At 42.6% G+C, this 17,253-nt stretch overlaps 1 long non-coding RNA gene across 3 annotated transcripts in view; it reads right to left on the reverse strand.

Annotated features, from left to right (window-relative positions):
* Nucleotides 1–2,989: 2,989 nt before the first annotated feature.
* Nucleotides 2,990–17,253, reverse strand: part of LOC112205021 (uncharacterized) — a 207,468-nt gene continuing 193,204 nt past the window's right edge. For 2 of the 3 annotated variants that reach the window (XR_010148181.1, XR_010148178.1), the window contains one exon: nucleotides 2,990–5,112. This is a non-coding gene — a long non-coding RNA (uncharacterized LOC112205021). The remainder of the gene's footprint in view (nucleotides 5,113–17,253) is intronic. The other variant, XR_010148180.1, reaches the window with a different exon arrangement.

Genomic DNA, 17,253 nt, shown 5'->3' on the forward strand with positions numbered 1-17,253 from the left:
CATGAAGCAGGAAAGAAGCTTTTAAAATAACATTCATCTGGGAAGGAAGCATTGCATCATGTGGAGTTGCTTGATAAACCTCAAGAAAAGCTCCCAAGAGCAGAGAGGAGCACTTGGCAGGGCCCCTGGTGACTCACAGAATATCCAGGAACAGTCTCCATCGGCTGCCCTTTCCCGAGCACTGGGGCTTACCAGCGTGGGGAGGGCCTGGAGGACGAGCGTGGGCTGCTTCTCCCTTCATACTTTTGACTCCCTCTGCCCTTTGCCAACACCAAGAGGCCTTTGTACCATGTGGTCTCTGCCTGGAACACTCTCCCCTCAGAAATCCAGGCTCACTGCTTCATATTCTTCTGTTCTTTCTAAATGCCAGCTTCTCAAGAGTATCCAATGCTGATTTATTATTGTAATGCTGATGAACTACTATACTGATTTTCTTTTCCCTACACATTTCTTTGAGATTTTCGAATAATACAATTAGATGGGTCATCCAGCGTTCGTAATATGGTCAGATAAAAATTAAAACCATAATAAAACATAAACTTATTTATAGTAATAAGAAACCAAGCCCCCAATTTTTAATGGTTTTGAACTGCCTGACAGGTGAGATTCTTGTTTTAGGATTGGAGTTTTCAAAACTTCAAAGAGTCATTTGCAGGCCAATATAAATATTAGTATAAATAGTACTCAAGCAAAGTTTCCAAAAATCCCCTTAAAATAAGCAAGTGTTCTCCCTAAATTGTATACAGATCTTTTATTTTCACCATTTAAAAACAATGAAGCAGGCTGGGCCAGTGGATCATGCCTGTAATCTCAACACTTTGGGAGGCCAAGACAGGTGGATCGCTTGAGCTCAGGAGTTCAAGACCAGCCTGCGCCACATGGTGAAACTCTGTCTCTACAAAAAAGTACAAAAATTAGCCCGGCCTGGTGGCACACACCTGCAGTCCCAGCTACTCTTGGGAGGTGAGGTGGGAGGATCACTTGAACCAAGGAGGCAGAGGTTGCAGTGAGCCAAGATCACACCACTGCACTTCAGCCCGGGCAACAGAGCAAGACTCTGTCTCAAAAAACAAAAAAAAAGCTTCTAACATTAGCTTATATAATACTGGGTATGTACTTACTGTATCAGGCACTCTATTAAGCATCTTGTATGTATTAGTCCATTTAGTTTTCATAATTTTAAGATAAAGCATAACTTCAGGCCAGGCGCGGTGGCTCACTTTGGGAGGCCGAGGCGGGCGGATCACAAGGTCAGGAGATGAGACCATCCTGGCTAACAGTGAAACCCCTTCTCTACTAAAAATACAAAAAAAAAAAAAAAAGAAAAAAAACTTAGCCGGGAGTGGTGGCGGGTGCCTGTAGTCCCAGCTACTCGGGAGGCTGAGGTAGAATGGAGAGAACCTGGGAGGCGGAGCTTGCAGTGAGCCGAGATTGCTCCACTGCACTCCAGCCTGGGCGACAGAATGAGACTCTGTCTCAAAAAAAAAAAAAAAAGATAAAGTATAGCTTCATATAACATTAAAATCAAGCAAACAAGCAAATAAAACAAAACATTGGCACCTTCTCTTCCCTACACCTTGCTCTCCACCCATGACACATTATCTATTGATATTTTTCACAGCAAAACACCTCCAAAGAGCCACCTGTGACCCTCTTTGATGGCTTTGTCTCTTATTGCCATTTTGTTCATAAAGATCAGAGTCTTGCAATTTTTCCAAAGTCACCAAAATAATCAATGCCAGAGCTCAAAACTAAGCCTGTCTTCTAAGTAAGCAAGCAATACATTGAACTGCAGCTGTGAATATTAAACACACACACATACACACAGGAAAGCTAAAGTCCTCTTTGGTACCTATTTTAAGACATCAGGCTGTACACAATAAATATATACCACTTTTATTTGTTGATTAAAGAATGAATGAACTTTAAAAATAAAGTCCTTTTGACCTCACTTTTTCTTCATGATTACCCTGAGTTAATTTGTATTTTCATCAATGTGGCATATTACGTAGATATCGATACAGGTACAGATACACACATGCATATATGCATATGTAGGTATGTGCACTTATGCATGCATGCACACATATATATGTGTGCTGAAAAATATGGTTTTGGTTTGTGATTTTTAAATATCATGCATTGTATGTATGTGTTGGTTATTTAACAATGCATGTCTTTGTCATTTAGCCTAACATTTAGCATAGACCTGCTGCATCCTTTGGGCTCTCTGAGAGTATTGCTACAGAACACCTATGCTGGAAGATTATTTCATTGGCAGGTATTTTATTGCTTCTAAAAGTTCCATTTATTACTGCAATGAACATCTTTTTACATGGGTGCCTTGGTGTGTGTGTCCTCAGCTAACATTTATCATGTGCCAGGGAAGATATATTTTATAACCATTATATAATTTTCAAACCGCCCTTTGAGGAGGTGGATAATCTGGATTCATATCCAGTCCATCGCTCTAGAGTGGGGATGCTACCCCCCTGCTAGGATGTCCATATGCATGAGTGAGTAGTTCACCAGGCATCATGCTTCTCTTTCTCTAAGTTTTCCAAATTTTCTGTCAAATATGAATCAATTATTCTGGGTTTAAATAACACACACCCATAAACAAGCATAAATGAACTTAATGCAAATGTGTGTGTGTGCAAGAACCCCTAAGTCGACCATGCTTAGAACAATTAAATGACAGCAAATTCAGGCGATAGAAAATAGAAGAGCCCTATGGAGCCTAATTCTTAAAGATCATACACTCCACAATTGCTTTTCACCATTCTGAGGGCTTGGGAAAATCCTAATCAGCTCATTTCACAGGCAAGAATGCCTGAAAAAAACCACCTCCATTGTTCTGAGACTTCTCTTTTTTTTTTCCTCTTTCCTAACTCTTCCCATTGCCCTGAGATTCCAGTGACATTTTTAATCACCCGTGAGATGGCCTCTCCATGCTGGCTTGCCTTTCTGCAAAATGTGGATCAAAACGATGGATAATTCAGATACATCATTTGTTAATAAATGTATTAATAGATCTAAAGGCAGATTTCCTTTTTATTTGGGTTGATGTGTTGGCAGTTAAACACTATATCTCACCAAGAACAAAATAATTATTTTTGCTTTTGACACAACCAGGATACATATTTCAATTTATTCACTTATGCAATCACTTTTACCATCAGCCCACTCAGCCAGAAAAACTCATAAAACACAGTTTGATTTTTCTTTTTTCAAATGGTGCAGGCGGCCAAGCTTCATGTCCTTAGTTACCTTATTTTATACTCTTGCACTCCAGCATGAGATGCTGAGCAGAGCCCCTCTTCGCCGGCCAGGAACCCTGGACTTTCTACCCTCCCCAGCCCCTACCTGTGCCTGGCATATGAATGTGTTTCTACTTCATGCCTTTGTTCTTCTGATTCCGACTAAATCCTGTAATAGATCTGAAGTGTGTGCCCCATTTATTTGTCTGGGTACAATTATGAATTGATTTCCATTCCCAGAGTGAGGGTCCCTTCCCCTCTGGGTGCATATGTGAGTCTCACAATGCCCAGACCGCTTCACTCAATAAAGTGGTAAATTCACATCTGGCCTTGCAGTTGCCAGAAGAGACCATGAATTGGCTCAATTGGAAAGAAAATGTGGTGGACCCACTGGAAGATTGCCCTCTTCTCAGCCCATGTTCAGCTGCAGAAATGTTAAGATTGTCTGATGTCTCTTTCTGAAGATGGGCACAGAAAGCTCCACTTTTCAAGATCCACGAGATGTCCTTTGAGCTAGGATAGGCATTTTGTCTTTGGGATCCATTAATCTGCTTGTGCTTCTCCCATTAGCTGAAGATTCCCTGAAGCTCCTGAATATCATCCCTTGAGGTCAGTGAGATACATTTTCAATTTTCACCTGCAAATTAGACTGGGGCATACTTTTCTGGAAATATCGGAAAGAAAAAGATGTAAAACTCTGGTCGTAATTTTTTTTTTCACACCAGAGATGGGGAAGGAATACTGTTTTAAAGACAAAAGCTCAGTGAATTTTGTAAAACTTAGGAAGGATAATTAAAGCCATATTTTGGAGCCTCACTGGATAGGAGAGAGAGATCACACTGGAGTAAAGATGCCCTGGGGCTGTTGAGACCAACAGCAAACTTTATTCTTTGACATGTTGGAGTTGACTTCTGTTTCTCTCTTACCTCAACTCACTGTATCCCAAATCAATCAATAGATGAGTATTGCATACCTGATCCCTACTAGCATGTGCTAGATCTGCAGGGACCATAAGAAACATATCACATGCCAAACTTCCCTCTAGGAGCTCACAGTCTAACTAGAAGAATGACTGGTTAAAGTTTAGATTGTATTGAACTGTAAGTAATATACAACCTGAAAAAGTAGAGTAATGAACAAGTAAGAACACACACGAGACCTCAGGACTTAGACTGTTTAGGAATAGTGTGATGATCCCTCATTGCCAACAGAAGCACATGCTTCTCCCAGTGTCCTGCTCTGCCAACTTACCCATGTGGCTTTATCTCCTCATAGTCACAAAATGACTGCTTCACCTCCTGTATCACACGCACACTCCAAAGTTAAAAAAGGGATGGACAAAGCAAAAAGACAGACCCAACTGAGATAATCATCTTACAGAGGCTTCCTAGAAGCTCTTCCTAGCAACTTCTGTTTATATCTCTAGGCTCAAAACGGTGACTCATGGCCTCCTCCAGCTGCAGATAGCCTAGTGGAAAATAGTGTTTTTCCTCAACATGAAAATAAAATCTAGGTTATTACGGAAGAAAGGTGAAACAGGTATGAGTATGTTAAGGGTGCTTGTCGTAGGCAAAAAAATAAAGATGGAAAGGTAATTGTTAATGGAAGGCAGTAGGTAGGAAGGTGTTTGTGAGGATTCAGGAAGGCGGCTCTCAAGAATCCTCAGAGGGGAACTTGATCCCACAGGAATCTTGGTCCTCATTAGGATCATGAGCCAGACGCTGATGGTAACAAATATAGACTTCTGTTTCCCGGGAGACTGCCTGCTGTGAGTGTCTTACCTGGAGTAGTGGGAAATAGGTGTGAATGGGTGGCCTTCAGAAACTGGTAGTTCAATCACCGGGTACAGGTCCTGGAAGAATGCAAAGCAAGAGGAGGGCTTTTTTAAGTAGCCCTTGTGATCTGGTTCTGTCCTCTCTTACAAAGCATGAAGGCCTTGTTCTCTCACATTTGGTTTCCCTCTGGCACCCCCTACATTGGTCTCTGCAGACCCTTCATTTTAGACGAGCTGTTCTGAATCCATGCTACACATTAGAATAAAGTGCATAACCTAAAAAATACAAATGTGCAGGCTCCACCCCAGAGAAATTAAATCAGGATCTCTAGAGCGTGGGGAAAGGGAATATTTTTCAAATTACTAGATTTAATTTTAGAGCAGTTTTAGTTTTATAGAAAAATTGAGCTGAAAGTACAGAGAGTTCCCACATACCTCCTTTCCCCCAAATAAACAGCACTCCCCAGTGTCAACATCTTGGATCACTGCGGTACGATGGTTAAGTTGATGAGCTAATTCTAATATTGACACATTATTAACTAAACTCCATAGCTTGCATTAGGGTTCACTGTTTGTGTTGTCATGTTCTACAGGTTTTGACAAACGCATTCACCAGTTCAAGAGTTTTCAGAAAGTCCCATATCCACCATTTCAGTATGAAACAGAATAATCTCATGTACCAAAAGTCCTCTGTGTTCTACCTATTCATCCCTCCCTCTCCCCTAATTCCTGGCAACCACTGGCCTTTTTTTTTATTTCCATAGTTTTGCCTTTCCTAGAATGTGACATAGTTAGAATAATTAGGTATAGAGTTATAGCTAAAATCGGTATATTTTGAAGGTCTCCAGGAAATTCTAATATGCAGCAGCATTGAAAACCACTAGGCTATAATATAGAATGACGTTCTAGTAATGTATCTGAAAGACTTTTTTTTAACATACTCAAAGTACAATCCCCCCATTTCACAGATAAAATGTATGTTCTGAAAGAGGAAGTGACTTGACCATGGCCATGTGTGAATATGAAGACTCTAAGTGTATCACGTTGTTGTTCTGAGATAAACTGGTTAATGCAAATTAAAGTGTTTTCTCTCTTAGGGTTGTCTTTCTTCTAACATCCATGCATTGCACAGATATTTATTGAGAATCATTTCTGAGTCAAGCAGCATCCCTGGTGCAGTAGCTACAACCGTATATCTGAAACCACTGTTGATCCCACAGGCCTCGGGTTCGTGGAGGTTATGGACAAGTGAACAGCTGTGTAAAGTAGAGTGGTGATATAATGGCCATCCCTGAATACTGCTCTAGGTCCTTTACCATTAACTCCTTTAATCCTCACAAGAGCCCCTTGATGTAGGTATCATTATAACCTCATTTTACAGATGAGGTTACAGAAACTGAGGCACATAAAAAGAAAGTGCTTTGTCTAGGGTTATGTAAAATATAGATGGCAGAGCCAACATTTAAACACAGGAGGGACTGCCCCATGCATTAGACTGTTTACTGAGAATTTTTCCGGTGTTCTGCAGTATTTTACACTTTCATTACTGTGGCCATGGAGTTCTGAAAGTCTCCTTCTCTGTAAACAACCCTGTGACACATGATTCTGGAGGTGACTGTTGAAGCAGAACACATTCCATATGGCGTTTTGACGTGGAAGCTGACTGTGTTCACCTGGCAAGCGTACAAATGTCTCCAAAATCCCATTCCTTAGAACAAAAGGTTTGAACATCGTTGCATTCAATCGTCTCTCCAGAATGAATAATACCAACTGCCTTGGTTTCAGAGTCAGGTGCTTAAGAATTACTTCACTTGTGGGAGCTTATCTGCTGCTCTGTATTTACTGTGATTGAATAGTTTCACATTGATGAGGGAAATGGCTCTCTTAACTAGGTCATCTCTTATTGGCATTTACAAGTTTTAAATTTAAAATCCAACCATATGTCACTGCATTGCAAACAACACCTGGAATACCAGTTACTATTAGTAATAGTATTACTAATACAATTAGTAATAACTAGTATACTGTTAGTATGTTGTTACTAAAAACATACATAAAAACGGTATGTTTCTTTTCATTGACTTTGATAAATAAGGTAAAGTGGTTAAAAAGAAAACAAACAATCTTAAGCATGAAACATTGGTATGCCAACCACCCATAAGAAGCCACTCAAGAGCTTAACAAATTAGAAGAATCCAAAGGTATCTATAAATGCCCTAGAGACGATACTACCAAAAGTAGGATATCACAAATGCCATGAACAGGAGCATTAAAGAAACTCTTGTGCATCACTTAACAGAGATGCCAGCTCACGATCTGCTACTCGTGAATTTCCTATCCATAATCTTTTAGCAGAAGATGCTACCAAAGAGGTTGGTAATGCAAGCACAATCCCAGAGTCGAGTCTCTTTGCCCCCTTTCGGGTTCCATGATGAATGCAGAGGCAATTACCATGGGAAGGGAAACGCAATGCATTGATTGGCGGAGCTTTGGACTCCTAACCAGAGCTATTGCTGGAAGCTCAGGGCCTCTGCTAACAACAGAGTGTCAAAGTGGAGAACAGGTGTTGTCCCAGGAAATCGGTGTTCCATTACCTGGACAAGGGAGAGGGGGTGGATATGGGTCAAGAACAGCCAAGGATGTTCCTTGAGATGTACATTTACTTGCCTGCTCCAGGGCACCATGCTAACTGTGCTAAAAACTTGGTAATGTCATTGTGGCCGGTCCTGTTATTTAAGATGTGGTCCTTCTTGGATGATGATGATGATGATGATAATAATGATGATGATTAAACAGCTATCACTTATTGAGTGCTTATTAAATTTCAGGCATGATACTAAATTGCATTTGTCACTCAACTTTGGACAATGACCCTGTAAAATACGCACTATTATTATTATTGTTAATATATCACATTTACAGAGGAGGGAAATAAGCATCTGTCTAAGTCACTGGGTGTGTTCTTTTTGTTGTTGTTGTTGTTGTTGAGACAGAGTTTTGCTCTTGTTGCCCAGGCTGGAGTGCAATGGTGTGATCTCGGCTCACTGCAACCTCTGCCTCCCGGGCTCAAGCAATTCTTCTGCCTCAGCCTCCTGAGTTGCTGGGACTACAGGCATGCGCCACCACACCCGGTTAATTTTGTATTTTTAGTAGAGACGGGGTTCTCCATGTTGGCCAGGCTGGTCTCGAGCTCCCGACCTCACGTGATCCACCTGCCTCAGCCTCCCAAAGTGTGGGGATTACAGGCATGACCCACTGTGCCCAGCTACTGTGTGTGTTCTTAACCATGCTCCATCTCCCTCAGCCCCACAGTTAACATCTAGTTGCTAGTAGATCCTGATTCCCCATCCTACTTGACCATACTCTCACTCATGGCAGTCCACAATGATAAGTAAAAATAAAATAATACAATACAATAAAACTATCACAACCAAAAACAATAAAAGGCTAAATCTTGAGGGCTGAGTAAAAATTTGACTGCAAACAGGCAACCTGACTCAGTACATCTTTGTAAGAGGCTTTTGATAAAGGGACTGAGATAAGGAGAAATACAGTGGATCTTTTAAAGCCAAAAATATCGTTGAACTGCATCTCTCCTACGGTAGGAAAGCGACATTCCTGAGTCGGGTTTCTTGCATGGCGACCTCCTCATCTCAACTCCGTGTAAGCCCTGGACTATTTGGAGACAATCTTCTATGTATGTAGTAGGGTCCCCATGTCCAGATTTGGCATCTAGCTGCCTTGTGAAGAACCTGAGTTGGGCTTTTATCTCTCGGTCATTTTTTAAATTTTAACTTAATATTTAATTTAATTTTTTTTTTTTGAGACGGCGTCTCACTCTGTCACCCAGGCTGGAGTGCAGTGGCCCCTGATCTTGGCTCACCGCAGCCTCTGCCTCCCAGGCTCAAGCGATTCTCCTGCCTCAGCCTCCCAAGTAGCTGCAATTACAGGTGCCTACCAGCAGGCCCCGCTACTTTTTTTGTATTTTTAGTAGAGATGGGGTTTCACCATGTTGGCCAGGCTGGTCTTGAAGCCCTGACCTCAAGTGATCCCCCTGCCTCAGCCTTCCAAAGTGCTGGGATTACAAGCGTGAGCCGGTACGCCCAGCCTAATTTTATTTTTTAATTGACAAATAATAATTGTACATATTCATGGGGTACATGGTGGTGTTTCAATAGATAGAATGGATAATGATCGGATCAGAGTAATTAGCATGTTCATCACCTAAAGTATTTATTGTTTCTTTGTGTTGGAAACATTTAATATACTCCTTCTAGCTATTGGAACTAATAATATGTTATTGTTAACTGCAGTCATCCTACAGTGTCACAGAACACTAGAACTTGTTTATTCCTCTACCTAGCTGTAATGTGCTATCTTTTAACAAATCCCTCCCTTTCTTCAACCTCTCCCAGCCTCTAGTATCCTGTCTTCTATGTTTTACTTCTTTGAGATCAACATTTTCAGGCTTCTGCACGAGTGAATAAAAAACACGAGTTTTTAATTTTCTGTGTTTGCACAGGTGCCTGAAGATGGGATGGCCAGGTCAGAATTTGTCAACAGACAATGAAAAATGTCCATGGACTGGTTGTGATTCTCTCTAGCTCAATATTTGGCTGATACACACAGAAATCAAGAAAGACTTAAAATAACTATCACCATTATTTTCTTTTCCTCCCTGGTGAGGAATTCTTCCGGACCCTTCTTTGCTCTTTTAAACTCTCCCAGTGGCTCAGGATCATATCATGGGTAAACACATGAGTTCCTGATTGAGTCTGGACAGACCCACTTCTCTTTGCTTAATAAATATATGAATCCATTGTTACAAAGCTCCACGGCACTAAGGAGATCCCTCTCTGGGTCTGGGCTTTCAGACACACCCTCGACCACACAGGGTGGGATTTCTTGTCGCTGTTGAAGTCAACATCACAGCACTAGTGATAGAAACGGCACATTTAACCTCCTGACCCTGGGGGGAGGAGATGCCCAATTTATTAATATATTAGAGTATCCCGTGAGTGGGGCAGTCACACAGGGACCTAAGCCTCTGAATTCAAGCCCCAGGCAACCTGTCCCTGCTGTATGTCCCCTGGTTCCTCTCTCCACTTCACTCTTTGTGGTTGCATTTTCCAACAGGGCACCTGCACCAAATAAATATGCATATATTTAGCATCCATATTTCAGGAAGTCTCATCCTCACCTGTTTTTGGAGAGAAATATGCTGGGGACACACATGGTACTTGTAGAGTGGGAAAAGGGGTGCTGCGCAGATGGGGGATGCTGTGCTCTGGGGTTTATGAGTCTCTGTGACAAACCGTACACATTATCACAGGGTGTATCTTCAAGAAGCCTCCCTGGGCAGGATGTTTAACCTTTCTAAATGTCATTATTCTCATCTACAAATCGGAGATTAATATGAGTGGTCTCGTAGGTTGAGAGGAGAGGGAATTCCTTGGGGGAGGGCTGGAAGCCCTACTCCCAGAAGGAGCATGGTAATGAGTCCAACAGGAGGTAGGAGGTAAGAGGCAGAGGCCAGCAGACTTGGAGGTGGAGGGTTCAGTGATAGCTTAGCGACTGCTGTTCCAGTTTCTATGCACAGCTTAGGAGCCCCACGTTTGGGGAGACAAGGTCTCCAGAGAACTGACTGGGGAGTGGAGGTGTCTCTGCAATCCAAGAGGTTCCTTCCTCCACAGAAGCAGCGCAAACACACATCCAGGGGCACAGGATGTGTTTTTGCCAGAAAGAATGAGGAGAAGCAGCAGCTTGCCACACCCGGCCCACGGCTCCAGGTCTGCCTCCAAGATGGGGATGTGTCCAGATCCACCATATGCCATGGCTTAGAGGAGAGGTGGTGAGAGATCCAGAAACTCCCAATCCTTCTATCTTTAGCTTTATGATGCAGCAGGACCCAGGGTGGGCCTCTGAGTCATTTTCTTGGCACAGACTCGCAGTGAATTTAAGACACCTCACTCCAAATTCAAACTCGATGCAGCAAGAATGAAAGAGAAAAACAAATCCAAAAGCTGTCGATGTCACCGTCTCTTTGATGGCTCCATCTCAAAGCCATCAAAGGAATTCCCAGGCCCCTTTGGACATAATTCTAGGTGGTGGAATATGGGGAGGGTCACCCCCAGAGATGCCAGGCAGAGCAGAGGCTGGTGGACCGTGCACAGCCAGAAGCCCTCACAACACAGCAACCCTCAAGCCCAGCACATATCACCCAGCAGTTTGTGGGCAAAACCTCAGGCAAATCTCAGTCACAAGAACAACCTCTTTCAGTCACAAGAATAATCTCTGTCCAGTAATACACAGTGTCATACCAAGTCACATCAAAACTCTGAAATGTATGCAAGTTAACGGTACCACCCTACCCCAGCTGGGGCTGCTTCTGGCTGAGAACCTGCAGTAAAGTTTACAAAGGCAAGTGGGGACGGCTCCTTCTCTCTGGTTTCATTCCCCGCCCCCGCCCCCCTCCCCCGCTCCAGTCACTTCTGATTATGGCCCCAGCGTGCGACAAAGAAGTACAGGAGCGGAAAATATCTGCCCTGACAGACACAACCAGGAACTGACACCAATGTCCCCTAGATGGAGCAGATACCCAAGTCTGACTCTTCCTCCCATGGCATCCTTATCTGAGTTTTGTGCGGCCCGTGGCATGGACGTAGCCTGCATTAGCTTGATCCAGGTGACATCTTTTCCTGAGGGCCGTGAACAGCTTCTCCCGTTCATGCCTTGGCTTCAGGCAGCCCACTTCCTCCAGGCAGTTCCCTTTGAAGACCACCTTCGACCTGGCTTTCTTGTACCGTCCCAAGAAAACAGACAGCTCTTTTCCCCTTTGTTGGTAAAAGCACAGAGTCTCCCAATGCGTCCCTCTCTGTCTTGTGTTCTGTCCCAGTCAGGCAGTTCTGACCCCAGCCTTTGACATTCAGAATTCGCCTGGTTGGACTCAGATCCGAGTTCTTACGTCTATTCCACGCCAGAGGTCACAAGTCAAACTCTCCATGTGATTTCTCTGAAGCTCAAATTTATCCAAGTCAGTGGCTCGATCCTGCCCCATCTCAGGTCTGCGCTGGGCTCAGAAATTGTAGTGAAGAAAAGAAACGCAACTAACTGACTGTCTTTTGCTTCACCTCTTCTCCAGTCGCTAGTTACTAATTACCTCCTTCCTAACGGTTACATTAAAGCTACGTTCACTGGCTTAGGAGGTGAGAGATGCCAGCACACCAATAACTTCCCTCCAAGTCATCTCAGCACCTCTGATCTTGGCAGGAGCAGGTGATCCGCTGCTGCTGCAGGATCCATGTTCAGTCTTTGGCATGTCCTTCCAGTGTGTTTTCTCATTAGCCTCTGGGGGACACCTGGTACCTATTTCATGATTCTCATCTCCTGGTTATTAGAAAAATGTATGGGTTTTAATAGATGTTACATTTAATATCTCCACTCCAATTTTTTTTCAAATTTTAGATTTGGAGGTACAAGTGCAGTTTGTTACATGGACATGTTATGGTGGTGAAGTCTTGGCCGTTAGTGCAGCCATCACCCAAAAGGTGTACATTGTACCCGGTAATTAATGTTTCCTCTCTCACCCCCTCCACCTTCTCGCCCTTCCAGTCTCCAGTGTGTTATTCCACTCTCGTTGTTCATGTGTACACATTATTTAGCTCCCACTTATAAATTAGAACATGCAGCATTTGACTTCCTATTTCTGAGTTATTTAAGATAATGGTCTCTAGTTCCATCTGTGTTGCTGTAAAAGACATTATTCCATCCTTTTTTTATGCCTGAGTAGTATCCATGGTGTGTCTGCGTATGTATGGGTGCGTGTGTGTGCATGTGCGTGCGCGTGCGTGTGTGCGTGTGTGTGCGCGTGCGTGTGTGCGCATGTGTGTGCACGCGCGCGTGTGTGTGTATACATCTGCACATTTTCTTTACCCAATCGTCCACTGACGGACAATTTAGTCAATTCCATATCTTTGCCATTGTGAACAGTGTTGTGATAAATATACCAGTACAGGTATCTTTTTGGCCTAAAGATTTTTCTTTTGGGTAGATACCCGGTAGTGGGATTGCTGAATTGAGCGATCATTCCATTTTTTGTTCTTTGGGAAATCTCCATACTATTTTCCACAGAGGCTGAATGACTTTACATTCCCACCAACGGTGTCTAAGGGCTCCCTTTTCTCTGCATTCTCACCAACATCTGTTACATTTTGATTTTTTTTTTTTTTTTTTTTTTTTTTGTGAGATGGAGTCTCGCTCTTTCTCCAGGCTGGAGTGCAGTGGTGCGATCTCGGCTCACTGCAACCTCTGCCTTCTGGACTCAAGCAATTCCCCTGCCTCAGTCTCCCGAGTAGCTGGGACTATAGGTGTGCACCACCATGTCCGGCTAATTTTTTTGTGTGTGTGTATTTTTAGTAGAGAAGGGGTTTCACCATGTTGGCCAGTATGGTCTTGAACTCCTGACCTTGTGATCCGCCCGCCTTGGCCTCCCAAAGTGCTGGGATTACAGGTGTGAGCCACTGCGCCCGGCCATATTTTGATTTTTTAGTAATAGCCACTCTGACTGGCATAAGATGATATCTCCCTGTGGTATTGATTTGCTACATTGACTCACGTCTCTCTTTTCACCGATCTTTGATGTCCTTTCTGTCCTCACTGTTCATGTGACACGTGTCTGTCGTGTCACATCCTGTCTTATCTTTTATAGTTTAAGAGCTTAACACTAATGAGTCTATGAATATTTTTAGAAAAATATCTGCCAACCAGTAGATATAGGAACCACACGATGTGTCGGGCACCGAGACTTTCAGTGGGGATACAGCAGTGTCCAGACACATATGGTGTCAGCTCTTGAGAAGTTTGCAGGCTTCACGTGGTTTCTGAGAACACAGAAGGAACTCAATAGATGTGATTGGTGATTAGTGGGTTATAGGAAAGGAAAATTGGATTGCGATTAGTGAGGGGGAACTCTCAACACTCTGGCTGTGATGGGCCAGGCATGATGTGAGATGCTCCTCCAGACCTTCCATGAAACACCGGTTTATTTGTGCTGCAAGTACCTCTGACTTTTTCCAGTGCTGCAGCTTGATGGTTCAGTGACATCTATCTTTCCTTTGCCTAGTGTACAGTGGCTTTTACACAAAGCTTCCTTCCATTGAGTGACTTTGTCAATCTCCTTTGTTTAATTCATTGGCATTCCATCTCTTTATGGCAGAGTTTCATCAGGTAGAGGAGGGTAACTCTCTATTCTTGGTAATAATATCTGCCACCTGAAGAAAACACTAAAGAATACACAGAATAGCCATATCTTTACCAAGAAGTGCCTACATATATTTTGATCATGAGTAAGGCACTAGAATGTCACAGGAGTGTCCTCTTCTTAGAGACTATGTATGGTATGATGGCCCTAGGAACATCCGATCGCATGTGTAGATTTAATATGATACGTTTGTAATGTCAATTCTGTTCTTCAAACTCCCTTCAGATCCTGGTAAGCTCTCAATATCATCTCAAAACCCTGGGGTTAAAATACTGGTCCTTGCTTTGGACACTGCCCGGTGACTGACCCAGCCAGCGTAAAATCCCTCAGCTCATCATCCATTGCCATCAAGACTCCAGCAGCTACAGAGCAGGGACCCTCCGCAGAGCTAATGACAGCTCCATCTCTGAACCTACTGGCAAAAGAAGGGACTGGGAGACCATGGAGATGGGCCCAGGTTAGTCCAGCCGTAGAGGGGGACAGCTTCCTGAGAAGGCGGCTTCTGCAGGCAGTTGTGTCCAGTCCTCGCTCTGTCATTCCCTTCCTGGGAGATGTTCAGGCCTGAAGGGCATCTCCAGGTGGACCAGTGGGCCACTCTGTTCCCGTCAGAGAAGTCCCTTACATCTTCCCCTGCTGCTCAGACCCTCCTTGCACTGCTGATCCCAGGGCATCCGTGGCCTCCACGCCAGTCTGAGGATCTCCTTCTCTGCCATGTGCTCACTCAGGGTCCCTTTCAGAGGAATGAGAAGACAGAAACCCTCTAGTTACAGAAAGTCCCTCTGGAAAACAGGTCCATTCCTATCACTCCTCTTTAAGTGTCTCTCAATGTCGACATCAAACTGTAGCCTGTCTCCATATCTTAAAACCATCTAATTAAAAAACATATAATATATGGCCATTTTAGTTCATGTTTGGCATTATGTTATGATTTCTGATAGATTGTGGTTGACAACATTCAAAAATTAAAGGGAGTGATAAAACTAATGGATATCTCTTTTATTCAGTATTACTTTTCTTTGGTGAAAGTTCTCCACGGACCATGAGCTAATAATGAGACCAGCTCAGGTATCCACCTTTAAGCACTTGCATATTTTTTCTGTTGTCTGAGAGGTACCAACAGTCTGTGTTTGTAATTACTCTGTACATTCGACAGAGCATTAATGATCACATTTGAGAATAGCTGCCCCACTCCAAAAGTATCCTATAATACGGCTGCATAAAACAAAAAGTAGAAACAAAACATAAAAAGCAGACATATTACTCTTCATGAGTTCAGGCTGACACTCATTTTTCCAGCTCTTATTAGTGAAATAAAATGACAACAACAGCAAAGTAAACACATGCCAATATTCTTTATTCCAAAGCACAGACTGTCAGCATGTGTGAGCATGTGTGAGCATCTTTCAGACTTGCATAGCCAGAGTATCATTATCTTCTACTTCACACATTAGAAACAGTGGAAATGTTGAGCTAAAGAAATGTGATATTTACACTTTGATAGTGTGCCTCTTTCTCCAACATGGGTTGTCATACTCCTGGGAAATTCAGTTGGATTGGTCTCTAGGAGCAAAGATGTGTGACCTTAAATCTGATTGTCTCAGAATATACTGTCCTGGACCCAGCCACCCGTGAAGGAGAGAGTCTTTAAAGACACAGTGAGCTCTATGGTATCCAATGGGGTAACTGTGCATAGGGGGATTTTAGGAAGTAGTGCCCCAAATTGCCTTTCCTGGTAATGTGAATTCCTCATGGGCTGGTAAATGCCCCCACATACAGTGAGCTTTAAATGACTGGAAAAGTGCAATTAGAACTTTGTTTCACAGAGTAGGGTAATTTTGACAGATGAATCTCTGACTCATGAGAAAGAAGTAAAACCGAATGTCAAGAAGATGTAGAATACAATAGACACTTAGCCTTAAGGCAACTTAAAATATCGAAAGCCAGAAAGAGCTTTTCTGCCCAACCTAACAATAGGAATAAGATGGATAATCTACTACATTACAACTTATATTGAACCTCTCAGTTCAAAAGGAACCGATTAGATGCAAATTTAAGGGATACAACACCAGTCAGAACAAACTGAGGTCCACAAAAAGAAATAACTGTAAAAATTGTTAAAATGGAACCGAATATCAATGACTTTTTTGACCATTCTAAAAGATAATTGTCTGAAGAAAGGCCAGCGTCATACTGTGTGCATGTATAATGCATGTACATTTTCATATGTGCATATGTACAATATGCATATGTATATGATATATATGGCATATGCACAATAGCATACATTTAGATCATATGTAAAACTAAGCCGTATGACAGTTCACAAAAGATGAGGGAAAATAATTGGGAGTATACTGTTCAAGATTCTTGCAATGCATGAATCAGATAATAGTGATATAATATTATCTGACGTTTGAATTTGATTATTTAAAGATGTATATTGCAAAGCCAGACAAAATATAAAAATTATAAATAAGTTAATATTGAAGATAAAAATGATTTGTAAAATTATACAGTTAATTGGAAGCATGCAGAAAAGAGGAAAAAGAGAGAACAGGTAAGAAAATAGAAGACAACTAAAATGGTAGACTTAAATTCAAGGATATCAATTATTAATACATTAAATGCAAATAGTCTAGGGTCTAGACTACCAATTAAAAGACAGATTGCCAGATTGAATAGAAGACAAGAATCAACTATATGCTGCTGTGAGTATCAAAATGAACAAATGGGCCTGGTGTGATAATTCATGCTTGTAATCCCATAATCCCAGCACTTTGGGATGCCGAGGCAGGCAGATAACTTGAGGCCAGGAGTTTGAGACCAGCCTGACCAACATGGGGAAACCCCATCTCTACCAAAAATTCAAAAATTGGCTGGGCGTGGTGGCACAGGCCTGTAGTTCCAGCTACTTGGGAGGCTAAGGCAAGAGAATCACTTGAACATGGGAGGCAGAGGCT

Source organism: Pan troglodytes, chromosome 10 (assembly GCF_028858775.2).
Source record: "Pan troglodytes isolate AG18354 chromosome 10, NHGRI_mPanTro3-v2.0_pri, whole genome shotgun sequence".
Lineage (NCBI taxonomy): Eukaryota > Metazoa > Chordata > Mammalia > Primates > Hominidae > Pan > Pan troglodytes.